Genomic DNA, 27,875 nt, shown 5'->3' with positions numbered 1-27,875 from the left:
CCAGTTCGGCCTGTTATCCTGCAAGTTGATCCAGAGTAAGGCAAAAATAACCCTGTGAGGTAGAAGCCAATTTTCCTCATTTTAGGGGGAACAAAATTTCTTCCAGACTCCAATCAGGCAATCAGAATAACTCCCTGGATCAACTGTAGCTATAGCCTGTAGCTATAGCCTGTAATATTATTACACCCCAGAAATACATCCAGGGCCCTCTTGAATTCCTTTATTGTACTCACCATCACCACCTACTCAGGCAGAGAGGTCCATAGTATCACTGCTCTTACCGTAAAGAATCCTCTTCTATGGTTGTGTACAAACCTTCTTTCCTCCAGACGCAGAGGATGTCCCCTCGTCACAGTCACAGTCCTGGCGATAAATAGATGATGGGAGAGATCTCTGTACTGACCCCTGATATATTTATACATAGTTATTAGACCTCTCCTTAGTCATCTTCTTTCTTAAGTGAATAACCCTAATTTTGATAATCTTTCAGGGTACTGTAGTCCACCCATTCCAGTTATTGCTTTAGTTGCCCTTCTCTGAACCCTCTCCAGCTCTGCTGTGTCTGCCTTGTTCACAGGAGCCCAGAACTGTACGCAATACTCCATGTGTGGTCTAGTGATTTGTAAAGTGGCAGGACTATGTTCTCATCACAGACATCTATGCGCCTTTTGATTCAACCCATTATCTTATTGACCTTGGCAGCACCTGCCTGACACTGCCTGACACTGCATGACACTGGTTGCTACAGCTTAGTTTGCTGTTCACAAAAATTCCTAGGTCCTTTTCCATGTCAGTGTTACCCAGTACCCGTGGCAGCGGCAGTTCCAATCGGAGTCCCAGCAGTGTAATGCTAGGGCTCCGATCGGTTACCATGGCAGCCAGGACTAGTCCTGTCTGCCATGGCCAGTTACTCTGCAGCAATATACTTTCATGCGCTGTGGCCGCCCGGAGCTCCTTCTTCTTGTAACTCATCACAGGTCTGTGCGGCGCATTGCTATATGCATAAACAATGCGCCTCACAGACCTATGAGTTACAAGAAGAAAGAGTGCCGGGTGGCCACAGGGTATGTAAGTATGCTGCTGACTAACTGACCATGGCAGCCAGACAAGACTTCAGTCTGGTAATTACACTGCTGGAACTCCGATCGGAACTGCCGCTGCCACTAATGATGGGGGGGGGGTAGGGCATTGCCCACCAATGATTTTAATACTGGTGGGAGGGCCCACTGCCCACCAATGATTTTAATACTGGGGGGAGGGCTCACTGCCCACCAATGATTTTAATGCTGGGGGAAGGGCCCACTGCCCACCAATGATTTTAATACTGGGGGGAAGGGGTCACTGCCCACCAATGATTTTAATACTGGGGGGAGGGCTCACTGCCCACCAATGATTTTAATACTGAGGGGGCTCACTGCATACCAATGATTTTAATACTGGGGGGAGGGCCCACTGCCCACCAATGATTTTAATACTGAGGGGGCACATTGCCCACCAATGATTTTAATACTGGGGGGAGGGCCCACTGCCCACCAATGATTTTAATACTGGGGAGGGGGGCGCACTGGGGGTGTACTTGGAGGGGGAGGGCGCATTGCCCACCAATGATTTTAATACCGGGGGGGAGGGTGCACTGCCCACCAATTATTTTAATACCGGGAAGGGGGGGCGCACTGCCCATCAATGATTTTAATACTGGGGAGGGCACACTGGGGGCTGATGGAGAGGGTACTGGGGGCTGGTGAGAGGCACTGGGGGCTGATGGAGATGCACTGACTGGGGGCTGATCGAGAGGCACTGGGGGCTGATTGAGATGCACTGGGGGCTGAGGGAGAGGCACTGAGGGCTAGTGAGAGGCACTGGGGGCTGATGGAGAGGCACTGGGGGCTGATGGAGAGGCACTGGGGCTGTTGGCGAGGCACTGGGGGCTGGTGAGAGGCACTGGGGGCTGATGGAGAGGCACTGGGGGCTGATGGAGAGGCACTGGGGCTGGTGAGAGGCACTGGGGGCTGATGGAGAGGCACTGGGGGCTGATGGAGAGGCACTGGGGGCTGATGGAGAGGCACTGGGGGCTGATGGAGAGGCACTGGGGGCTGATGGAGAGGCACTGGAGGCTAGTGAGAGGCACTGGGGGCTGATGGAGAGGCACTGGAGGCTAGTGAGAGGCACTGGGGGCTGATGGAGAGGCACTGGGGGCTGCTATGAGGCTACTGGGGGCTGCTAGAAGGCTACTGGGGGTTTCTTATAAGGCTACTGGGGGCTGCTATGATGCATGGGGCTCTTATCTGAGGTCTGATTGGGGGTCATTCATATTGGGGTCTGAGCTGAGGTGTTATCTGAGGTCTTATTGGGGTCTTATTAAAATTGGGGATCTTATTGGGGCTGTTAGCTGAGGTCTGATTAACATTGGGGGTCTGATTGGTGGTCTGACCTGAGGTATAATGAAAAATATTTTCTTTCCGGAGCAGCTTGGAGAAAAAAAGCCTTACAGTCTCCCACACTACTTCTGCCCGGCCAAGCGAGCCAGCACCCCTGAGGCCAAGCCTGTCAGCACTCCTGAGGCCAATCCTGTCAGCACCCCTGAGGCTAAGCCAGCCAGCACCCCTGAGGCCAAGCCAGCCAGCACCCCTGAGGCCAAGCCTGCCAGCCCCCCTGAGGCCAAGCCAGCCAGCACCCCTGAGGCTAAGCCAGCCAGAACCCTGATGCCAAGCCTGTCAGCACCCCTGAGGCTAAGCCATCCAGCACCCCTGAGTCTTCAGAACTGTAAGTAAATGATATATAAGGGGAGCTTATAATATGAAAGAGACGAATTATGTCTGAACAGACATATAGCGCAAATTCCAGTTTTTGTTTACGTTTTATGTTGCACTGAATTTTCTGCAAAATATATATTTATTTATTTATTTTTGGGGGGGGGTCGGGGTGGCAGTGGATTTTGGGTGCGTTCCCACACTTTTTTTTCCCAGGACTTGACCCCTGGAGTGGACCCGCAGTCTGGGTGGCAGTTCTGACTAGTCCTATTGGCCGGAAGTGGAGGAGGCGGACTCAGAGCGTACAGCGAAGCTGCACGCTGCTGGAGTGTGGGTGGCTGGCGCACAGAGGTACAGTTCAAGTGGCTGGGCTGAGGGCTGGCTCTGGCTGGGGAGTGGCGACTGTAGCAGTGTTGTCATGCCCCACTCTGACGATGTGCGGAGGTCAGCCATGATTGCAGCACGAGTTTAGTTTTTGTTTTGATGCCGTGCTGGATCCGCCTCGCATCAGGTGCACTGGGTGGAGTCATTCGTTTAAATGGTCTCCAGCTAAGTGCTCTGAGCGGATTATACTGTTCATTTTGGTCTGGGAAGTTTGGAGGGAAGGTTGGCTGTCAGTTCCTGCTTTCAGCAGATAAGTGTCATTTCTTGTTTGGTTGTTTATGTCATCTATCCCATCCAGGTTCTGTGTGAGCAGGCTGCTCCTTTCTCCCCACTTCACCATCTCAGGGAGTTCAGGGTTCTGTCAGTACAGGCTGGAGGACACAGCAAACCTACCTTTAAGGTCTGTCTGTGGGCTGAGCAGTGCAGGGAAAGAGGTCAGGGATAAACTAGGAGGTGACCCTTCCCCTGTCTCTCGTCCAGAGCCTGGTTGGTGTGTTATCTGTTATACTGTGCACATCCGCCGTGACAGGTGTGTCCGAAGCCCATGTACGGTATTTAGCCAGGATACCAGCTGGCAGCTGCATTATTTAATAGTGTGGTTGATGGTGAAGACACAGCCACCTATCTTCACCTTGCTCAGAGTCGCCTTCCGTTCTTCCTGTTGTTTCACGGTGGTCGCCGTTCCGCTCAGTTCCACATCTCGACTGTCACTGTCACTGGCTGCTCCTGTTTCCCCTCAGCACGGCCCGCTCGCTCCTCAAGACCGGGGTGTAGTCCCCAGCAGCTTGTAACCTTATTTACCGGAGCCGTTCCTGAGCTGTTTATTTCTGAAGATAGCTAACAGATGGTTAGTACATTTGTGCCAGTGTAGGAAATGTATGAATCTAAATGTCTATGTATTAAAGAAGATTGATAAATTGTACAGGGGTCATTAACACAAGAAGGTTAAAGTACATATCGTGGGGTGTGTATGTGTATTAGACAGAAGGTAGGGATATGAATCCTGTGTAGTTTGGGTATTAGGGAGAGTAAGGGGTATATATCTAGTGCTGATACACTTGTAGGTGGAGAGCCGAGAGGTATGTGGGGGTGGGAGATCCAGGAGGAGGGGGCCCATAATTTTTTTTTGCTATGGGGCACAGTCATTTCGAGCTACGCCCCTGCCTCCAATCTATACAGATCCATCTGTAGCAGTATACTGTCCTCTTCCGTGTTAATTACTTTACACAGTTTAATGTCATCTGCAAAAATTTATATTTTACTGCGCAAGCCTTCTACAAGATCATTAATAAATATATTGAAGAGAATAGGGCCCAATACTGACCCCTGAGGTACCCCACTAGTGACAGTGACCCAATCTGAGTGTGTACCGTTAATAACCACCCTCTGTTTTCTATCACTGAGCCAGTTACCTACCCACATACATAAATTTTCTCCTACTCCAAGCATTCTCATTTTATATACTAACCTTTTATGTGGTACAGTGTCAAATGCCGCGGTCAAGTCTAGAAATTACCTCCTTATAGAAACTGATTAAATTAAATTGACATGACCGATCCCTCATGAAGCCATGCTGATATGATGTTATTTGCTTGTTTTTATTGAGATCCTCCAAGATAGTATCTTGTAGAAAACCTTCAAACAGTTTACCCACGACAGATGTTAAACTTACAGGCCTATAGTTTCCCGGGTCTGTTTTTGGACCCTTTTTTGAATATTGGCACCATATTTGCTATGCGCCACTCCCTGTCAGTATAGATTCCTTAAATATCAGAAATTAGGGTCTGGCTATGACATTACTTAATTCTCTTAGGATACGGGGTGTATGCAATTTGTCTATATTAATCTTTTTAAGATGACGCTGTACTTCTTCCTGGGTCAGACAGGGCACTTTTAATGGGGAATTTACTTTTACATTCTGCATTTCATTTGACATTTTTTATTTTTTGTGAATACAGTGGAGAAAAAAAATATTTAATAGCTTTGCTTTTTCCTAATCTCTCTCTGCAATTGCCCCCTCATCACTTTTTAATAGTGTTGATCGCGAATATTCTAATCGCAAATTTTTATCGTGAATATCGGCACTTTGAGAATTCGCGAAGATGTAGAATATAGTGCTCTATACTCGTAATCGCGAATATTCTACAAACCGGATTCCAAAAAAGTTGGGACACTATACAAATCGTGAATAAAAACTGAATGCAATGATGTGGAGGTGCCAACTTCTAATATTTTATTCAGAATAGAACATAAATCACGGAACAAAAGTTTAAACTGAGAAAATGTACCATTTTAAGGGAAAAATATGTTGAATCAGAATTTCATGGTGTCAACAAATCCCCAAAAAGCATCTCCCCTTCTTCTTACAACACTCAACAGACGTCTGGGGACCGAGGAGACCAGTTTCTCAAGTTTAGAAATAGGAATGCTCTCCCATTCTTGTCTAATACAGGCCTCTAACTGTTCAATCGTCTTGGGCCTTCTTTGTTGCACCTTCCTCTTTATGATGCGCCAAATGTTCTCTATAGGTGAAAGATCTGGACTGCAGACTGGTCATTTCAGTACCCGGATCCTTCTCTTACGCAGCCATGATGTTGTGATTGATGCAGAATGTGGTCTGGCATTATCTTGTTGAAAAATGTAGGGTCTTCCCTGAAAGAGATGACGTCTGGATGGGAGCATATGTTGTTCTAGAACCTGAATATATTTTTCTGCATTGATGGTGCCTTTCCAAACATGCAAGCTGCCCATGCCACACGCACTCATGCAACCCCATACCATCAGAGATGCAGGCTTCTGAACTGAGCGTTGATAACAACTTGGGTTGTCCTTGTCCTCTTTGGTCCGGATGACATGGCGTACCAGATTTCCAAAAAGAACTTCGAATCGTGACTCGTCTGACCACAGAACAGTCTTCCATTTTGCCATACTCCATTTTAAATGATCCCTGGCCCAGTGAAAACGCCTGAGCTTGTGGATCTTGCTTAGAAATGGCTTCTTCTTTGCACTGTAGAGTTTCAGCTGGCAACGGCGGATGGCACGGTGGATTGTGTTCACTGACAATGGTTTCTGGAAGTATTCCTGAGCCCATTCTGTGATTTCCTTTACAGTAGCATTCCTGTTTGTGGTGCAGTGTCGTTTAAGGGCCCGGAGATCACGGGCATCCAGTATGGTTTTACAGCCTTGACCCTTACGCACAGAGATTGTTCCAGATTCTCTGAATCTTTGGATGATGTTATGCACAGTTGATGATGATAGATGCAAAGTCTTTGCAATTTTTCGCTGGGTAACACCTTTCTGATATTGCTCCACTATCTTTCTGCGCAACATTGTGGGAATTGGTGATCCTCTACCCATCTTGTCTTCTGAGAGACACTGCCACTCTGAGAAGCTCTTTTTATACCCAATCATGTTGCCAATTGACCTAATTAGTGTTAATTGGTCTTCCAGCTCTTTGTTATGCTCATATTTACTTTTTCCAGCCTCTTATTGCTACTTGTCCCAACTTTTTGGGGATTTGTTGACACCGTGAAAATTGGAATCAACTTATTTTTCCTTTAAAATGATACATTTACTCGGATTAAACGTTTGATCTGTCATCTACGTTCTATTACAAATAAAATATTGACATTTGCCATCTCCACATTATTGCATTCAGTTTTTATTCACAATTTGTTTAGTGTCCCAACTTTTTTGGAATCCGGTTTGAATTCATCTAGGGGTATAATGGGAATTTTTAAGGTTTTTATTTTTTGGGGGGAGCTATTATTGGATTGCCAAATGGAAAAATGCTCAACTGAAAATGTCTTGCCATGGATTAATTAAGAAATTAGTGAAATGGACTTAATGGTTATCAGTGGAGGTGTGATAAACTTGAAAGCACTCTCCAATGCAGAGGCCCGGTTTAGAGGGGCAGGTCTGACAGTAGTGAGTGGTGTCTAATCCCTTTAACCGAGCAAACTCGACACCTTTTTTGGGGTCGCCTTTTTTTTCTGTGGGGGGAAGTACTCCAGGGAAATGCTGCCCACGTATTATTCTTGATACCCCAGAAGCACTGCTGGATGAAAAACTGCCCTCTCCTTCCTGAACGCCAAAAATCCATTTTTTAATAATTTTTTCCTGAAATTCCAAGAAGGTCCCCCCATGACCAGCTGTTCTGTGGATGACAAAGGCATTATATAGTGACACTTGGGTTAGGTACACAGCTAATTTTTTGTACCACACCTTAGATTTTCTTAAGGCACTGTAGGGCTGTAGTACCTGGTCTGAAAGATCCTCTCCACCCATGAACTTGTTGTAATCCTGGATACACACAGGCTTGATGTTCTGCTCTGTGGTTCCTCGGACTGGGACTGGGGTGGACTGATCTGCATGGATGGTAGTCAACACAAGAACATCCCGTTTGTCCTTGTATTTTAGCAGCATCAAATTTTCTGAGCAAACAGCCCTGCTTTCCCCACGACGCACTGTCTGATCTATAAAGGATTTAGGGAGCCCTTTTTGATTTCTTCTAATTGTGCCAAATGTGCCTATGCCTCTGGCAGCAAGGCACTTCAGGAGAGGGACACTATTGTAAAAGTTGTCCAAATACAGATGGTATCCGTGGTCCAGCAGGGGGTGGACTAAATCCCATACTATCTTCCCACTTATACCCAGAACCGGGGGACAATCGGGTGGCTCAATTTTGGAATCTTTTCCCTCGTAAATACGAAAGCGCAGTGTATACCCAGATACACTTTCACAGGCCTTATACAACTTCACACCATACCTAGCCCTTTTATTGGGCAGGTACTGGCGGAAATGTAATCGGCCTTTGAAGTGGACCAATGATTCATCCACTGAGAGACATTTTTGGGGGGTATATACTTGACCAAATTTGGAATTGTAGTGGTCAACCACTGCCCTAATTTTAAAGAGTCTGTGATAACTGGGGTCGCTTGGGGGTTGGCATTCATTATTATTGCTGAAGTGTAGGAATCTTAGAAGAGCTTCAAAACGGGCCCGGGGCATGGCAAGACAGTGAATAGGGGTGTGATATAAAATATCTTTGTTCAATACGAACGTATTGTTGTTTTTTTTATAATGCCCATGCTTAGGAGAAGTCCCCAAAACCTTTGCATTTCAGTCGTGTTAGTAGGGGTCCATTTGCGGGGCCTTGAGAGATAACTGTCTGGATGGGAGGCAATAAATTGCTCTGCAAATATATTTGTTTGTTCCACCATCAAGTTAATTAGGTCATCAGTGAAGAATAATTGGAAAAAATTAATTTCACTGAAACCTGTTGTATCTACATTGATGCCTGGAGTGGCTGTAAATTCAGGCACCTGGGGCACATAGTTATCTGCGGGGATCCATGAAGAGTCACTTGTACGGGGCTGCGACTGCGCACTACCCCTAGGACGCCTACGAGGGGGTTCATCATTAGATGAATCATCTGAGGAAGATGAAACTAAAAATGTCACTTCATCTCCACTGTTGGAGTCAGTGTCCTCAAAAAGTACGGCATATGCTTCTTCGGCAGTGAAAAGCCGTTAAATCATTTTAAACTGTAAACTAACGTAGATTTTTTTTGTCTTTTTTTATATATTAAAAAAAAAAATAGAACAGCAGACTAAAATACTGTATATCCTTTAGGATAGGATAAAAACTCCCAGAGTCACTTGGAAATTATTGACAGGTGTCACAGGTAGCACAGATGGCTGGCGATGAGCCAGGGGTATAGTATGGGGCACAGAGTAGTGCCAATATCCTTACTGGGGCAGAAAAGGGGTTAATTAATGTATTATTTTACAGTATTAGGTGGCACAAAGCCACATGGGGCATAAGAGACTTATATTTTACAGAATGGTGCCACTCAAGCACAGGACACGAGTATATACACACAGGAGGATGGCACACCTATTGACGGTTATTTTTTTTTATTTTTTTATGTAACTTGGGAGTGTGTGACAGGTGACTTGAGGGACAGACAGGCTAGTGTGACAGGTGTCTTTATTGAACGGACAGACTGGAGTCACAGGTGTCTTGATGGACGGACAGTGATCAGATGGCCAAGAGAGGAGAGAAGGCGCTCATAGGTGAGGGTAAAAGGATTGATGTCCCTTCCCCTTAACCAGGATGAGTGAAGTTACTCACCTGGTTTGGTTTGCACTGATTGTGGTGCAACCTTGGTGGAGGGAGGGTCGAAGAGTGGAGGTTGTCTGGGTTAGTGCTGCCGGATGGTGTCCGAGACGACTCTGGGCGGGGGCCAAACCTCCACTTGGGTGGGTATTTGAATATATAAAAAGGTCTCGTCTGCACTGGATTCGTGCGGCGAGCCGATGGACATAAGGCGCAAATCACAACCCGAACTTGGATACGAGATTTTTTTATTTTGAAAAGACGACGCGTTTCGGGGTACTCAGGACCCCTTTATCAAGTCTGTATCCTTGGCACTGTGAGCCCGCTGGTGCACTATCCTGGCGGTCCCTTTCAGAAGGAATACTGATGATTGTTGCTGGAGAGTGTCCTGCTGTAGCGGCGCTGCTGTGCTTGCTGCACGTTGATGGGCGAACAGGCTGGAGGACAGACTGGACTGACAGGTGTCTTGATGGACAGACAGGCTGGAGTGACAGGTGTCTTTATTGAACGGACAAACTTTAGTGACAGGTGTCTTGATGGACAGACAGGCTGGAGTGACAGGTGTCTTGATGGACGGACAGGCTGGAGTGACAGGTGTCTTTATTGAACGGACAAACTTTAGTGACAGGTGTCTTGATTGACGGACAGACTGGACTGACAGGTGTCTTGATGGACAGACAGGCTAGTGTGACAGGTGTCTTTATTGAACAGACAAACTGGAGTCACAGGTGTCTTGATGGACGGACAGGCTGGAGGGACAGGTGTCTTTATTGAACGGACAAACTGGAGTGACAGGTGTCTTGACGGACGAACAGGCTGGACTGACAGATGTCTTGATGGACGGACAGGCTGGAGTGACAGGTGTCTAAATGGACGGACAGGTGTCTTGATGGACAGACAGGCTGGAGTGACAGGTGTCTTGACGGGCAGACAGTTGTCTTAACGGATGGACAGTAGGGACAGGTGTCTGGATGAGGTGATGATGACAGGACTGGACAGGACTAATCTCACTGACTGGGGCAAATCAGGCACAGAAGAGTGGCAAATCGGTACTGAAGGGGTTAATTAGGGGTTAATTATGTACAAAGCAGGGGATGAGGCACAGAACTGACTACAGATGACAGATGACAGGCTGTTGATGAGGCACAGAACTGATCTGTGTCACTGACTGGGGCACAGAAGCAGCTTTTTGGCACAAAAGAGGTTAATTCGATCTGGTAGGTATTAATGTACAGCAGCTTTTCACACTCTCTCCTTCTCTGATCGCTTCCCTGACAGGAATTGGGACGATCAGAGAAGGAGAAGCACATAGTCCCTCCCTAACCCCCCCTTACCTGCCCCGAGGCGCTGCGATTGGTCCCTCTGCAGTATTGGACCAATCACAGCGATCGTGGGCGGGTCAGAGCTCCAATGCAGTTCCCGCCGGCGTCTCTGGTTGCCTAGCAACCCCAGCACGCCGGCTTCACTGAACCTTCAGCACTTCGCTCCCTGTGCTGACAGAGAAAGCCGATCACGTACATGCACGTGGGGATGCGGTGAGGCACCACATTCCCCCACGTACATGTACGTGATGTTGTGTGAAGGGGTTAATGTACTGAATATACTGTATTCACATGCACCTCAGCCTTTGTGAGCTCCCATGGTCCCGGTCACCAGAAAGGCCGGCGCTTTTTTCTATAGTGTAGGATTGCAGGGGTGGTCGTAACCATGGAAACGAGCAGTGTATAATTTGATGAAAAAATGAATCCAACCAGCAAAGGAGGCAATATGGACGATCTGGAGAGCGCCCGACTGGGTATGGAGGGTGATGAGGGACTGTTGGTCCCCCTTCTCCCCTTCCCTTAGTTTCCCTGGGTAGGGGGGTGGAATAGGCCCCCGGGTTATAGTAGCGAAAGGAAGGTAGGGGGTTAAAAGAAATGTAGGTGGAGAGGGTATGGAGGAGGAGACGGCGGTAGGAGGAGTAAGGGAGGATTATATAGAGGAGGTCAGTGGTTCCCACTTCCTCTTGTCAGGGTGAGCCGAGTTGGTAAGTGCTTACCTCCGGTTTGACCCTTCAGGATGTCCGCGGGTGATGAGGCGCTGCGCGCCTCTCTCTTGGCGCGTTTTCAGGCGGAGGGGGAAGGATGGCTGCGCTCCTTTTTGAGCAGCTTTGATCCTTCCTCTGCCTCCGCTCCTCCTGCCTCTGCTCCATCGGTTCTTCCGGAGACGCCGCTGGGTGAGTGTCACTCTGGGAGGGATCGGGGGCTTCGGCGCTCGGCGCGGAGTCGCCGCCCCCCTGCGAAATTGCGGCAAGTGTTTTCTGGCCGTTCCCGAACGGCCGCTTCATGTGGTGGCCATAGGCCAGCCCGGGGATCGGAGCCGGAAGTGGGCCTCAATTTGGCTCCTCCCCTTCCGCCCCCGTCATCTCTGGGTATAGGAGTAACGGCGTGGCAGGCGAGCAATTTAGAGGTCATGGGGTCTAATCATTCTGGCGCAGTGTCGGCGGATGACCGCCCCATTACCCCACCGCCATCGCAAGCTGCCCCCCCCCCTTCCTCCCCCCTTAGCTGCACCAGTTATTTCCCTAGCTCCATCTTTCATGGGTGGTTCGGCCGGTAGTTTGGCCCCCCCTAATGGGTGTGCTTCTGTGGCAGTTGGCGCCGCAGTTTTGAGCACTAGTACTCCCCCCCCCCTTTTACAGCCTCATCTCACTCCTCCTACTGTGGCTTCTCCGGTCGGCCTGAGCAGAGGCAGGGAGAGATCTTTGTCCCCCACTCCCTCCAGAGAGGAGCGGCGTCGGGGAGGCGCAGCCGCAGACGGCGGCGTTCAAGTCGGCGATCCAGGTCATCCTGGTACAGTAGGCGGTCCAGATCTTCCAGGTGGCATTCCCCGTCATCTTCAGAGGGATCCTCTGCAATCTCGGAAGAGTCTGATCGTACACCGCGGTCCGGGCACAGACGACTGGCGATTGGTGAGAGTTCCAGGGCACCTAGCCTGGTTTCAGTGGCAGCACACAGGGATGCGGTGCCTGTACCTGCAGTAGCTCCGCCGGCGGTTACGGCTTCTGGTGAGTGTCAATATGTGGGGGCATGGGGAGGGGTTAATGCGGGTTTAGAGTCATTATTAAAATCTCTGTTAGATAGATTGCCTGTTCCCCCTGCCCCTTCTACAGTTCCGGTGACGGGTGTGGCGGAGACGCCAATGATAACTTCTGGTCAGGTGGTAAAGCCCTCAGTGGTTTTGGCGGGGATTCATAAAGATTCATGTTTTTGTGGTGTTAGCCCTTTGGGGGCTCATTTAGAGGAATCGATGAGGGAGAAGATATGGTCCCACCAATATGTAGACATATGGTCCCTGGTGTCTGTGGACCAACATGGAGTGGATAAGGAGAAGCGTTTTGTGGACAAGCCTTATGATAAACGTTTGAAAGTTGCTAGAACAATGAATAATTGGTTGCAGGCGTTTGCGGTTTTGGGATGTGTGATGGGTCAGAGGCACCCGGAGCGGTGCGCTGAACTGTTTATTTATATGGACACAATTTATAGTGCGTATAAGGCGCATGGGGGTAGTGCTTGGTGGAAATATGACGAGGAATTTCGGAGGCGTCTCGCTTTGCAACCAGATATGGGGTGGGGTGTGAAAGCCACGGATGTCTGGCTACGTTTGATGACGGCGTCTCGGCCGCCTTCCTTTCCAGGGGCGGCCACTGGAGTCGGGGCCGCAGTCGCCCAGGCGCCAGTGGCCGTTAGGCGCCCGGGGGCTTGTTGGTTGTACAACGAGGGGCACTGTAAATACGCAGGGTTGTGTAGGTACAAGCATGAATGTTCAGCATGCGGGGGCCCCCATCCCGCGGGTAGGTGCTTCAGATCTCAAGGGAGAGGTGTTAAACCCCATACCCCCCTTGAACAGAAGGACTCCAGTCAGCGTGGTAAGGATGGCCCCTTGGTTAGACCGGTACCCCAATAAGGGGGCGGCGGACATTTTGCGGGAGGGTTTTTCGGAAGGTTTTTTCATACCGTTTATTCTCAATAGGTCCCCGTTGTTTTCAGAAAATCTCAAATCAGCTAGGGAGTATCCAGAGGTTCTCAGGGATAAGCTGCAGAAGGAAATGGCGGCGGGTAGGATTATGGGTCCCTTTGTTCAGCCCCCTTTTTCTAATTTGCGAGTTTCGCCATGGGGGGTTGTACCTAAGAAGGAACCAGGAAAATTTCGATTAATACATCATTTGTCGCATCCGAAGGGCGCATCAGTGAACGATGCGATACTACAGGAGGAGTCTTCGGTATCGTATGTATCATTTGATCGGGCGGTGACGCTGGTAAGGGAAGCTGGAAAAGGGGCTCTGTTGGCAAAATCGGATGTGGAATCAGCTTTTAGGCTCCTGCCTATTCATCCGTATTGTTTCCATTTGCTTGGGGGTTGTTTTGAGGGTTTCTTCTATTACGATACCTGTTTGCCTATGGGCTGTTCCATTTCGTGCCACTATTTCGAGTTGTTTAGTTCATTTTTGGAGTGGGTGGTGCGTTTTGAGTCCGGTTGTTCGTCAGTGATTCACTACCTTGACGACTTCCTGTTTGTAGCGCCGGGGGGTTTGGGAGTCTGTCAGGCTTTGTTATCTGCCTTTTTGTCTTTGATGGAGCGCTTTGGGGTTCCCATTTCGGCTGAAAAGACGGAGGGTCCGGTGACGCGGTTGTCTTTCTTAGGTATTGAGATAGATTCAGTGGCTATGGTTTTTCGTTTACCGCAGGACAAGTTAGTGGGGTTGAAGGCTTTGATTGAAGGGTTTCTGGTGGTAAGGAAGGTGACTCTTAAGCAGCTGCAGTCGCTTTTGGGTTTGTTGTGTTTTGCTTGCCGAGTTATTCCTATGGGGCGTGTTTTTTCACGGCGGTTATCCTTGGCAACACGGGGAGTGGTTTCCCCACGACATCGCATTCGACTGACCAAGTCGCTCAAGGCTGATTTGAAAGTGTGGCATGAATTTTTATGTTCGTACAATGGCCATACATGTTATATTTCACAGGAAATATCTAGTTGCGAGCTTGAGCTGTGGTCGGATGCAGCAGGCTCCTGTGGATTTGGTACGGTGTTGGGTAAGGAATGGTGCGCTTCTCCGTGGCCGGATGAGTGGAGAGATTTGGGATTGGTAAGTAACCTAACATTGCTGGAGTTGTTCCCTATTGTAGTTGCAGTTGAAATTTGGGGTGACAGATTAGAGAATCGTCATGTGTGTTTTTGGTCGGATAATTTGGGTACGGTTCAATGTATCAATAGGTTGTCTTCTTCATCATTGCCGGTCCTAGCATTGCTTCGGCATTTGGTGCTAAGGTGTCTGGAGCGTAATATTTATTTCAGGGCACGTCATGTTCCGGGGTGGATAACAGGATCGCTGATGCTCTTTCTCGATTCCGTTGGCAGGTTTTTCGGGACCTTCTTCCGGAGGCGGACATGGATGGACGAGCGTTCCCGGATTCCCTATGGCAGCTAGTGCTCAACAATTGATGCCGTTGGTTAGCTCTTCGGTGACTCCGGCCACCTGGCAGGCGCATGGTAAGGCCTGGGCTGAGTGGTTGGCAGTAAAAGGTAATAGGGAAGTGTTGGCGGGAGATGGAGTGTGTTTGGAGGTTACGATGGAGTGGTTGGTAAGGTTGCGGGGTCAAGGGGTTTCTGCTCCAGTTGCGCGGCGTAAATTGGCCGGGGTGGGTTTTTATTTTAAGCTGCAAGGATGGCCAGATGTATCAAAGAATTTCTTGATCAGGCAGGCGTTGAAAGGGTGGCAAAAGGAATATGTAGTGCGGGAGAGTAGGCAGCCAATTTCATTTAGCTTGCTGGGAAGATTGGTGGAGGTGTGTCGAGTCGTGTGTTCTTCAGGGTTTGAGAGGGCGTTATTGGGGGCATGTTTTAGTGTGGCCTTTTTTGCGGCTTTACGGGTGGGGGAACTGGTGGCGCCTTCCAGCTCGCGGCAAGGAGGTTTGTTATTGTCGGATGTGATTATGAATAATAATGTGCTGCGGGTTCGGGTTCGTCGTTCTAAGACCGATCAGTTCGGGAAATGGGTATGGTTACCTATCCATCCAGTTGCTAGCGGGGCGTGCCCTATTAGATTGGTCTCAGAGTACATGGCGGTAAGGGTGAGTGGGAGAAATTTTTTCGTTCATGCAGACGGGTTACCCTTGACGAGATTTCAGTTCGCTTCGGTGTTGCGTAGATGCTTGGAGCAGTTGGGATTGGATCCGGGGGAATTCGGTACGCACTCCTTTAGAATAGGTGCGGCGACAGAAGCGGCTAGGGCGGGGTTGCCAGAATCGGAAGTGATGCGGATTGGGCGGTGGAGGTCGGCCTGCTTTGCGCGGTATGTGAGGCCAGATTTGTTGGTGAGTTAGTATAAAAAATAAATAAATAAATAAATAAAAAAAAATATATATATATATATGTATACATATATGGAGTTGTGTTGGAAGGGGTTACAAATGTTAACGTATTGGTGTTTTACTAATTCTTTTGTCTCCGCAGGAGTCGGTCGTCCGGTGATTTGGTTGGTTGGGCATTCCTACATATTCTGGGCAGCACAGAGGGCGGAATGCAGGCCTGGAGGTCGCAGCCTGGGATTCAGGGAAGTAGATGTGCAATGGAGAGGTCTTCGGGGGCTGAGATGGGCGCAAGTGTTACCAGAAGTGGTTGAGATTGGGCGTAGATCGGTGGGGCCGGTTATACTGGTCCTACACGCGGGTGGAAATGACCTGTGTTCTCAGAGGATGTTGGAGCTAATGGCCTTGATGAGGTCTGATTTGGAGCGCTTCCCGGCATTTTTCCCGGAGTTGGTGATCGTATGGTCAGAAGTAGTGCCAAGAATAGTTTGGCATGGCGCCAGGGATGGGGAGGCGATGGAGAAATGCAGGAGAACGTTGAATGCCCGAATTTTCCCGATTTGTGCGTTCAAAGGGGGGGATAGTGGTCCGGCATTGGCAGTTAGAGGGCGATAATAGACCTCTGATGAGGCCAGACGGGGTACATCTCACAGATATAGGTCTGGATATATTTTTGTCGGGTTTGCAGGATGGCATCGAACAAGCGTTTAGTTTGCTGGGTGGTGGTCGGAATCCTGTGTGAGACACGGTCCTCCTCCGTGGCGGAATTTGGAAATGAAAGAGCCTGGTAAACAGTTATTGGCGAACATACGCCCTGGGGACCCAGGGTGGTATACCGCATCGGAGAAATGGTTCGTGGAGGAGGTGGGGTTTCGATACCGTTTTTGTAATAAGGAAACAATTTGCTGTGGCCGATCATCACCCAGTAAAAGATTGGTTTATAAAACTAAGTTGTCCGAGTTTTATTTGGTCAAAGTTAAAGGGGCCGGTGGCTTCCTTTTCCCAGTTTCCCTTGCCCCGTCCTCATGTTAGTACCAGCAGTCTGGAGAGCGCCTGACTGGGTATGGAGGGTGATGAGGGACTGTTGGTCCCCCTTCTCCCCTTCCCTTAGTTTCCCTGGGTAGGGGGGTGGAATAGGCCCCCGGGTTATAGTAGCGAAAGGAAGGTAGGGGGTTAAAAGAAATGTAGGTGGAGAGGGTATGGAGGAGGAGACGGCGGTAGGAGGAGTAAGGGAGGATTATATAGAGGAGGTCAGTGGTTCCCACTTCCTCTTGTCAGGGTGAGCCGAGTTGCCCTCCCTCCCGCCCTTAGGTTTCAGATCTAAGTTTATATTATAAAAAAAAAAAAAAAAAGGAAAAAGAGGGGAAATGGTAATGAGTGTTGATGGTGGTTTGTGGTTGAAAGACCAGTATGGTTCATTATGTCTCTCTTTTGAGGTTCGTTGAAGGAGGAAGAGAAGTCACAGCTGGTGGAATTTGGAAATGAAAGATCCTGGTAAACAGTTATTGGCGAACATACGCCCTGGGGACCCAGGGTGGTATACCGCATCGGAGAAATGGTTCGTGGAGGAGGTGGGGTTTTGATACCGTTTTTGTAATAAGGAAACAATTTGCTGTGGCTGATCATCACCCAGTAAAAGATTGGTTTATAAAACTAAGTTGTCCGAGTTTTATTTGGTCAAAGTTAAAGGGGCCGGTGGCTTCCTTTTCCCAGTTTCCCTTGCCCCGTCCTCATGTTAGTACCAGCAGTCACAATACATTAGTAAGTGCTTTGTATTAACTTTCCCTACATGATAAATGCCACCTACTGAAGTGACACAACCCCTTTATAGCTATATTCCAGTTTATTGGCATAGAAAAGTCAGAAATGTGGTTGCAAATTTAAAAAAACATATACCATATTTTTCACCTTAAAAGACACACTTTTGGGGCGAATACTAATGTACAGCAGAATCAGGAAGCAGTGAATGCAGCGTTCCCCAGGCTCTGTACTTACCGTTTCCTAGTCCTCGCTATGCTGTGATTGCGCACAGCATGAGGACGTCTGCGCGCTGTGACCTCATGCTGTTCATGTCGGGTCACAGCACAGCGCAAGGCAGAAAGAAAAGAAGAGCGCTGAATGTGAGAGGGGCGTCCGGACCTGGAGAGGTAAGTTGATTTTTTTATCTGATATGAGGTCATTCACATGCAGATCTGATTTGAGGTCTCATTGGGGGTCATTCACACGGAGGTCTGATTTGAGGTCTGATTGGGAGACATTAACATTGGCGGTATGTTCTGACGTCTGATTAACCTTGGGGGCAGGGGCGTAGCTAGAAGCTAATTTTTGTACGCCCCCCCCCCCAGGCCGGCTCACGGACCGTATGTTTCGGAGGGCATACAGTCGTGTTCATAGGTCCTTATTCATTTTTTTTGTTTGTTGTAAGTGTGTGTTGGGGAGGGTGGGGGGGGGAGTTGGTCACCAAAAACGTGTTTTTAGTATTTTTATATTTAAATAGTGAAGATTTTTTTTTATGTTCATTTATCTTTATATAAAACATTGGGAAGGGGGTGATTTGAACTTTCATCCCAACCTCCTGTCTATATAGCTTGCAGTACACGGCAGCCTCTCTTTTCTGCCCTCTGTTCCTCTGTGTACAAGCGCTTATTATGGCACATATAAGTGCACACCTGATGCCAGCCCAGGACCATGTGCATATATAAAAGTGCCAAAATAAGCAGTAGTAGATGGCAGAACAGCGAGCAGAGAGGGGGGGCTGCCATGTATTGCATGCTTTATTACAGAATGCTGGCCCAGGAAGTAGTGGGCAAAGCCTGGGATGAATACCTGGCAGGGAGCCATCCCAGACTCTGCCCACTCCTTCTTGTGCCAGCTTTCTGTTCTGTACTATAGCAGAGATGCATATAATACAGGAGCCTGGGCTGGCTGTGGCAGCTACACTGGCTGCAATCTTCTGTACTTGGCCTGCTTTCATCTACTCTCGCAGTCTCACACAGAGTCCAGGACTCCACAGTCTCTTCTACTCCACCCTGCTCTGCGTGACCACTGCCCTCCCTCCTCCTCATGCCCAGAACTTGGCTGCAGGCAACGGCGGGAGGGGGGGAGGTAAGAGACAGGAGGTGCAGGCAAGGGCCAGGGGGGCACAGGCAGTGTGCACATACCTGAAAAGCCGAGTGATGTGCGCTGCTCCTTTTGCCTGCCGCTCTGTTTTTCCCGCCTGTCGCTCCCTCCTTCTTTAGGTGAGGAACTTGGTGGGCGCGCTCAATTAGCATAGCGTACTTTTCTCTAGCTGGTGGCGCGGTGCACTTTGCAGGCACTGTCTGGCCCAGCCTGAAACTAAGACTGTATGTTAAAGGAAACCTGTCACCATGATTTTGCGCATAGAGCTGGGGACATGGGCTGCTAGATGGCCACTAGCTCATCTGCAGTACCCAGGTCCCATAGCTCTCTGCGCTTTTATTGTGTTAAAAAAACGTTTTGAGTGATATGCAAATTACCTGATATGAGTCCTGTAGCCGGAGATGAGTCAAGTGGAAAGGAGCCCAGCACCGCCCCGCGTCCTCCGAATCTCCTCCTTGCCGGCTGACGTCACAGAGCTGGAGCGCCGAAATCTCGCGATGCGCGAGCTAGCGCATGCGCAGTGTCGGCATCATGTTCATTCCCTGTGCTGGCATCAGCACAGGGAACGAACTACGCATGCGCTAGCTCGCGCATCGCAAGATTTCGGCGCTCCAGCTCTGTGACGTCAGCCGGCAAGGAGGAGATTCGGAGGACGCGGGGCGGTGCTGGGCTCCTTTCCGCTTGACTCATCTCCGGCTACAGGACTCATATCAGCTAATTTGCATATCACTCAAAACGTTTTTTTAACACAATAAAATCGCAGAGAGCTATGGGACCTGGGTACTGCAGATGTGCTAGTGGCCATCTAGCAGCCCATGTCCCCAGCTCTATGCGCAAAATCATGGTGACAGGTTTCCTTTAAGTTGTTTGAGACACTGCTCCTGGGCGGCCGGGCCCCTTGTCAGCCCAGGCTCTGAAGCAGCCGCTTCCCCTGCTTCCCTGATAGTTACACCACTGCTTGGGGGTCTGATTGGTGGTCTGAGCTTAAGTCTGATGAAAAAAAAAATGTTTTCTTATTTTCCTATACGCTGCCTTGAAAAAGGATTCATCTCCCTTGAACTTTTCCACATTTTTTCACGTTACACCCACACACTTTTTTATTATGTGTGGAGTGCATTTGTATTCAGCCCCATTGTAGCACCACCTTTTGCTGCAATTACAGGTAAGTATTTTGGGGTATGTCTCTTCCAACTTGGCTCATCTAGAGGCTGACATTTTTGCTCATTCTTCTTTGCAAAATAGCTCAAGCTCAGACAGATTGGATGGAAAGCATCCATGAACAGCAATTTTTAAGTCTTGCCACAAGTTCTCAATGAGATGTGAGTCTGGACTTTGTCTGGGCCATTCCAACACATGAATATGCTTTGATCTAAACCTGGTAGTTCTGGCTGTATGTTTAGGGTCGTCCTGCTGGAAGGTGACCCTCCGCTCCAGTCTCAAGTCTTTTGCAGCCTCTAACAGATTTTCCTCCAAGGTTGCCCTATATTTAGTCAAAAAATGGAGGGGCACTCAAATATCTGGGTATAATGGGCAGCAATAGGATTTATTTATACACGTAAAATAAAAAAAATAAAAATGTCAAAAGATAAAATGTCAAATATCACATAAACATCATACAAAACAATATATAAAAACAAATCAAAGCATAAAAATGACCCTCCCAGTCCAATATGGGGTAGACAGTCAGATGACCACTATAGGGTGCCCTATTGAGATGGATAGCGTTGGTACCGTAGGTCACAATCTGCAAATGGCAAAGTCTATACTGAAATTGTACATTCCATATAGGCTGAATAGATGGTAGTACGTTACCGCTCCCTGGCCGGTGTTCAGCTTCTTACTCAGCCGTCCGGACCTAACACGGCATCCCGTGTGGTCTCGCGGTCTGACAGTTGTGTCCCACGTGACTCGGCGGCGTCTCACGTGATCAAGTAATAACCACGTGACCGGCGTACAGGAAGATGCGTCCCAATGGAGGAATGATGCGTTCCACCGTGCGCTTCAGTGGGAACTTCCGTAATAGGAAGTGAAGTAGTAGACGATGAGTTCCACCATGCGCTTCAATGGGGAACTTCTGCGGTATGTTGCACTTGAATTAAGACTAGAAGAGCTCTTTTGGACGTCCGTTCGTGATGGAGAACAATTGGATCGCTGTTATGTCTTACAGCTTAAGTCTCCAGTTAGTATAAATGCTTGCTAGGACACTTCCGCCATAAGCGTTTCTGACCAGCTTCCCTGACCCTGCTGAAGAAAAGCATCCCCACATCATAATGCTGCTACCACCATGTTTCACAGTGTGGATGGTGTGTTCAGGATGATGTGCAGTTTTAGTTTTCCACCACAAATAATGTTTTTGCATTTATGCAGCGTACTCAAGTTGTGTGTAATAGAGTTTCTGGGTGTAGTAGTGCAATGACACTAACCTGAGACGGCTGACTCTCTGCAAGGGCAGGTGATAGTAGAAAATGTTCGTGACGCCAGTGCCAATTAAACGGTGGCACGCCGTTTGCTGATAGCAGGAATAAATGAGGAACACCGTGATGTTAAAACAGAACTCCAACTTTAGTAGTTTTCATAGAGACATTAACGGAAGCACAGTTCCTTTGCATACAGTTGATTTTTCAATACGGTCGATGCAGGCAATACAGATTGAGCAAGGTGACTACAGAGTGTTAAACACACAGGACTTGCAGTACAGGAGCTTGCACTCTATCTCTGACTGATCCTGGAACATAGCAAATCTTCTCCAAGGTCCAATACCTTAACTCTGGCGTATATCCTTGGTTTTAGCTTTATAAAGTACCTCCTCTGTTATCTTGAGTACCTCTTGCTTCTCTGCGCTTTGCCTCTGTCTCCCTCTCAGCTTCCTCAGGCTCTAGAAGCTTCTGAACTCTAAACTAGACTGACTTTTGCTTCCCTGTCTGGGCCTTATATAAACTAGGGCTCTCTAGCTCCCTCTAGTGACTAGAAGCTGGAATGACACCCCTAGCAGGCCTGTACATGCAAGTGTCACAGAAACAGGGAAATACATAGCATTGCATTACATGACAATTTATAAAGATGACATATACCAACTTCCCCATAAATAAGGGGGGACGACAGCACACCAAGTGACACTTTTGTAGTGACGGGTATTACAGTCCCCGTACACTACATACCCCACTGCTTTAAGCTGAGTACGCCCTCGTACTCCATCAGGGCTCGCCCAACTGAAATCTCTACCTGAAACAGAAAAAAGAGACATGCAGGCATACATACATGTAATTCATCTGCATTTACATTCATATCAGGTCCAATTGGCAAAGGTGAAGGGTAGTGACAAGGGGCGTCGTTCTCTTCTCTCAGGATAGTGAATGGAACTGGGGCGCTGACCTGGCACAGCGTAACATTATAACCAGGATAGTCCATGACAATGAATAAGTCCATAATAGAACAGCAAAATAGATAAAACAGTATAAAAACGGAACTACCCAGGAGTTTCCTGTGGGTGTATCACAGGCAAGGGCTCGCGTGGAGGAGTCCATTCTTGCGCACAAATGTCAAGTAAGGTATTGCCAGTGGCAACTGTTTGGGAGGAGACACCACCAGAATAATCAAAGTCCCCTAAACGGACTGGCGGGCGTCCCCTGGTCATCCGGGTAGACCTTCTCAAAACAGGGGTCTCCTCTTCCCTTAGCAACAAGGTGGAAGAGAGAGGAGCAACAGGAGGGTCTCCATCAGGGAGATCTTGGTCAGGAACAGCTGGAACAACTGGAACAATTAGATCCACTAGAGGGGGAACTGGATCCGGGGCATCTTGAACCAGCTCTTCCGGAGGTGAAGTTACAGTAGGTGCCGGAGCAGGCACCAGCAAGTTCAACCAAGGTGTCAGAAGCCAATGCATGGGATCAGCGTCATACCTCAGATTACTAACAGCTTGCATAGGATCCTCGGGCTGTATTGCTGACTCTGACACAGGATATTCAGGTCCAGAACTCTCGGCACTGGGTTCTGGTGTCAGGCAGAGCTTCAACCGGTTTCGGTGTACAATTTGGGATCCCTTGTCTTCCCGGGTGATCTCATAAGTGTGAGTTCCAACATTTGGGATTGCAGTGATAACATAGGGACTTCGCTCCCATTTACTGTCCAGTTTACTGGTACGGCGGTTATTCTTTAACCATACCACGGCCCCTATTGTCAAGGGTTCTGCATGGGCTGCTTGATCATAGTCCCTCTGCTGTCGGTCCCTAGCATAGTCCATACGTTCCTGAACAATGGCGTTGGCTGTATTCAATCGCCTTTGATGTTCAGCAACCCAGTCGGTGTTAGGTAATGGGTTAATGCAATCAGGTACATGTATGTCCAATGAATGATCAGCAGGCAATGTCCCTTGGTGCCCAAACATCAAGTAAAAAGGGGTATACCCGGTGGAACAATGTATGGTATGATTGTATGTGAACATGAGCTGTGGCAACAGACTGGGCCAATCTCCTCTGTTCTCAGGAGGCACGGCCCTCAGCATCTCTATCAAGGTCTGATTCATTTTTTCACATAATCCGTTACCTTGAGGATGGTAGGCCGTGGTCCGGATCTTCTTACAGTTGTGTAAGCAGCACAGTTCATGGAACAGATGGGACTCAAAAGCCGGTCCTTGATCGGTGAAGATCTTTTCTGCACATCCATAAGGCAGGAGGAAGTGCTTCCAGAACATTTCGGCTGTAGTCTTGGCTGTCTGGTCTCTCACAGGCACTGCTACAACAAACTTTGTGAAATGATCAATAATAGTCATGGCATAAGCATACCCTGAGCGACTAGGCTCCAGTTTCACATCGTCGATGGCGACAAGTTCAAGAGGACGGGTACTTACAATGGGTCTTAATGGTGCCCTCTGATCATGGTGCTCACTTCGTTTTAAGGCACAGGCTACACACTCCCGACACCACTTCTCCATGTCTTCTCTCATGCCCACCCAGTAAAACCGCTGGCGGATAGTAGCTTCAGTCTTTTGGACCCCAAAGTGACCAGATTGATTGTGGTACATCTCCAACACCATACCTGCATCTCGTCGGGGTATGAGAATCTGGTGCACCCTCTCGTTGGACACTGGGTCTAGGCTTCTCCGTAGCAATAGGCCCTTTTGTATGAAGAGTTGATGGCGCTGTCTCCACAGTTTGATGAGCTCAGGATCTGCACTCTTACGCCGAATCCTCTCAGGGGCTCTGCCACTAGTAATGAAGTCCAACAACTCACCCAGCACTCTACTTTCAGACTGTAGTTGCACCCACCTTTCTTCTTTAGGATCAGGCCTACTGGAGGGTGAAGGAACTGCAGCTCTGTTATTGGTAGCTCGAGCCTGATCCTGTTGAGCAAATTTGTTATAGAAAGCCGGCATCTCTACATCTTCCCAAGCATCTCGCACATCATCAGGAGCTGTCTCTGTGGGAAGCCTGGATAAAGCATCAGCATTATCATTAGTACGTCCAGCACGATACTTTACAGAGAAATTATAGTTGGCAAGGCGAGAGGCCCATCTCTGCTCCAAGGCCCCCAATTTAGCTGTATTTAGATGTGCCAGAGGGTTATTGTCAGTGAATGCAATGAACGGAGTGGCGGCTAGATAATCCTTGAATTTTTCTGTCACCGCCCACACTAATGCCAGGAACTCTAGTTTGAAGGAACTATAATTCTGGTCATTTTTCTCAGCTCCTTTCAGGGAGCGGCTTGCATATGCTATCACTCTCTCTTTTCCCTCTTGTATTTGGGCTAACACAGCTCCCAGGCCTCGCTTGCTAGCGTTGGTATAAAGATGGAAAGGCTTGCTATAATCTGGATACCCTAACACAGGAGGCTCGGTCAGTTTCTTTTTTAGCAATTGGAACGCTATCTCTCTTTCCTCATTCCACTCAATGGGCACAGGAGTTCTAGGACTTTTCTTGGGTTGCCCCCTCAAGAGTTCCTGAATAGGATCAGCTATTTGAGCAAAATGGGGGATAAAACGTCTATAGTAGCTGGCAAAACCAAGGAAACTCCTCACCTCTTTGACGGTAGTAGGAACCGGCCAATTACGGACAGCTGCTAATTTATCAGGGTCAGGTTGCACTCCCTCTCCGCTTACTACATGCCCCCGGTATCTTACTGCAGGTTTGAGCAGGTGACACTTAGATGGCTTTACTTTCAAGCCATATTTGATAAGGATTTCAAATACTTCTGCCAAATGTTTTAGATGGTCTTCATATGTTTTTGAGTACACAATGACGTCATCTAGATACAGCAGCACTGTTTCGAAGTTTTTATGACCCAAACACCGTTCCATTAGTCTCTGGAAAGTTCCTGGGGCATTACATAGCCCGAACGGCATACAATTGAATTCGAACAGGCCCATGGGAGTAGTGAAAGCAGTCTTTTCCCTATCTGCAGGGGCCATGGGTACTTGCCAGTAGCCACTGGTCAAGTCCAATGTGGAGAAATAGGCAGAGGAGCCCAGAGCAGTTAGTGACTCCTCAATGCGGGGCAGTGGGTATGCATCTTTGTGGGTTATTTGATTAATTTTCCTATAATCCACACAGAAACGGATACCACCGTCCTTCTTCTTTACAAGGACCAGGGGTGCAGCTCACGGACTACGGCTGTCCCGGATTACATTAGAGTCTTTCATCTCTTGGATCATTTCTTTTACAGTCTGATATGAAGTAGGTGGTAAGGGTCTGTATCTCTCCTTGATAGGAGGATGAGAGCCAGTAGGTATGGTGTGTTGTATGGCACTCACCTCCCCATAATCAGTAGCATGCTTACTGAACGCCTGGTGGTACTCTTTGACCAGCTGTAGGATCCCTTCTTGTTGATGTTGGGGGGTAGTCTCGTCCCCCACATGGAGCTCTTCCCACCAGGGCACTTGTGGCTGGGTCACCGGCGAACATCCGCTGTCTGCAGCTGGCGGCTTCTCTGTCACTGGAAGACGAATGATGTCTTGGAAGGACACCTGGGACAGCTGGGCAACACGGCAATGCTTAGTAAGCGCAACAGGATGATTGCTCAGGTTAATCAGACGGACAGGTACTTTACCTTGGGAGACGTTCACCAGGCACTTGGCAGCTCTCACATAAGGGTAATCCTCCATCTGTATTGGTTCCACCAGGGCTGGATAATCTTGGCCTTGGACTCCCAGGACAGCACGACACCATAAAAGAGTTTGAGAATTAGGAGGCAAAGTCACAGGCTTAATATCACTAATCCTGGCAGTACAAATTTCTCCTTTCCCATTAGCAAACCTCTGTTGGGCACTTAACACAGTAATAGTCTTTTGAATCACCCTCCTGGATGCAGAGGAAGCAGTGGGCAAAGTCTGATGTAATACAGCAAGTATTTCTGAATAACAGTTTTTGAAGACATTGGTGCCTAGAATGACAGGATGTCCTCCTCTGTCACCGGCCTGTACTACGATCACTCCCTGTTGAGGCAGGGTTACTTCTCCCACCTGCAGGGTGGGTTCCCAGTATCCATGAATCTTTACTGGTTTGCCATTGCTGGCGATAATTTCCACCCAGGATTCAGGCGGTTGGGTCAACTGGTTGGTGTCCCAGAACTTTTCAAATGCAGGCAGCTGAATAGTAGTGACCTGAGACCCAGTATCTAATAGGGCTTCAAAGGGGACCCCGTTGATCTCTATATTGATTTTAGGATGGGATCCTACATAACGTGGCATCCAATTTGGATCCTCTGGACCTAGTGTTCTACCTCCCGAGGGGTGGTCCTCAGCCTCAGGGGTTGCCCGTTTAACTGCCAGCACATGGATTCTGTGTGTCCCAGCTTTTTGCAGTATGTACACAGGGGCCGCTTGCGATCTCTATTACGCCTCCCAGGATCCCTGGGGTGAGTCTCTTGGTAAGGAGGTGGGAACGGCCTAGGAGGTGACAGGAATTCTTCATCTAGCATTATGGGTTTTTCCCATTCCTCTATTTTTCTGCACACTTTCTCTAGACTTTTATTGAGGTGATTTACTTGCTCTGTCAGCATGGCAATAGTATTGGTAGCTGACACTTGAACAGCTTGGCCGGCCTGAGCTTGGTTAGAGATAAGCGGTTTCACCCTGCAGGCTGATGAATCAGGTGGGGTGCTCAACTCCGTAGATACTGCTGACCCCAGAATTTTTATAGCCAGTTCTTTAAAGTCCAGAAAGGCACTGTTAGGGTGCTGGGCGGACAGCATCTTTAATTGGGTCCTTATTTGCTCACTAGACACCCCGTTGTTCCCTCAGGGTCTGGTCCTGGTTATCAGCCTCTTTGGGATCTATCTGAATTACAGCCCCTAAAGCTTCCTGAAGTGATAGGGCAAAGTCATGGAGGGACTCACCGGACTTCTGTTTCTTGCCAAAGAAGTGCATCTTTATCTCTGAGGCAGTCCTAGTTTCAAAAGTGGCCCTGAGGCGGGTGAATATCTGTTCTAGAGTACTCCGCTCAGTAGCAGGCCAGGATAATACCTCCCTGCGTGCAGCTCCCTCCAGCTGCGCTAGCAGGATTTCCATTTGCTGGTCGGCATTTATGGGGTACAGTTTGAATAATGCCAGCAACTTTTCTTTAAAGTCCCTTAGGGTATGGGTCTCTCCTCTGTAGCGGGGGAACCATGGGGCCCCGAAATAGTAAGGCATGGTAAAGGGCATCATGCTGGGGGCTGTTGGATGATTAGAAGCCGCGAACTCTCCCGGGGCCGGCTGCTCAGGCACTCCTGGCTCTGACATGGTAGTCTATTGAGAGGTGGCCACTGGCGACTAAAGGGGCCGGAACACTCCCCTTCCCTCCGGTTACAATTGCTTACCGGTATCGCCGGGCTTGCGCAGGCCAAGTCTCGCGAGATTCCGGACGTCCTGAGCACCCGATGACGTAGAAGAAGCAGGGCCGCGGCGGTGCGATGATGAAGAGGGGCGGGATTCTCTGTGTCCTTGCAGGGATCCGCCCACGAAGGTCCTCAGCAGCGCGGGAAACTTTACTCCAGGCGGCCGGTGGCCATCTTTAGCAAAACGCTGTCCATTCACTGACAGCAAGCAGGATTGTAAAAAGTCCACAAAACCACACTCCAATGTGGCGTTTTTCTTCCTCTTGATAGCGCAACACTGTACAGCGCTTTTTGGAGGTTTTAGGTACACTTTGGGTAGAATTCTCAGTCCACAAAGTCCACGTTAAAT

The sequence above is a fragment of the Bufo bufo genome, chromosome 2, assembly GCF_905171765.1.
Source record: "Bufo bufo chromosome 2, aBufBuf1.1, whole genome shotgun sequence".
NCBI lineage: Eukaryota > Metazoa > Chordata > Amphibia > Anura > Bufonidae > Bufo > Bufo bufo.
This window is presented reverse-complemented; position numbering follows the sequence as displayed.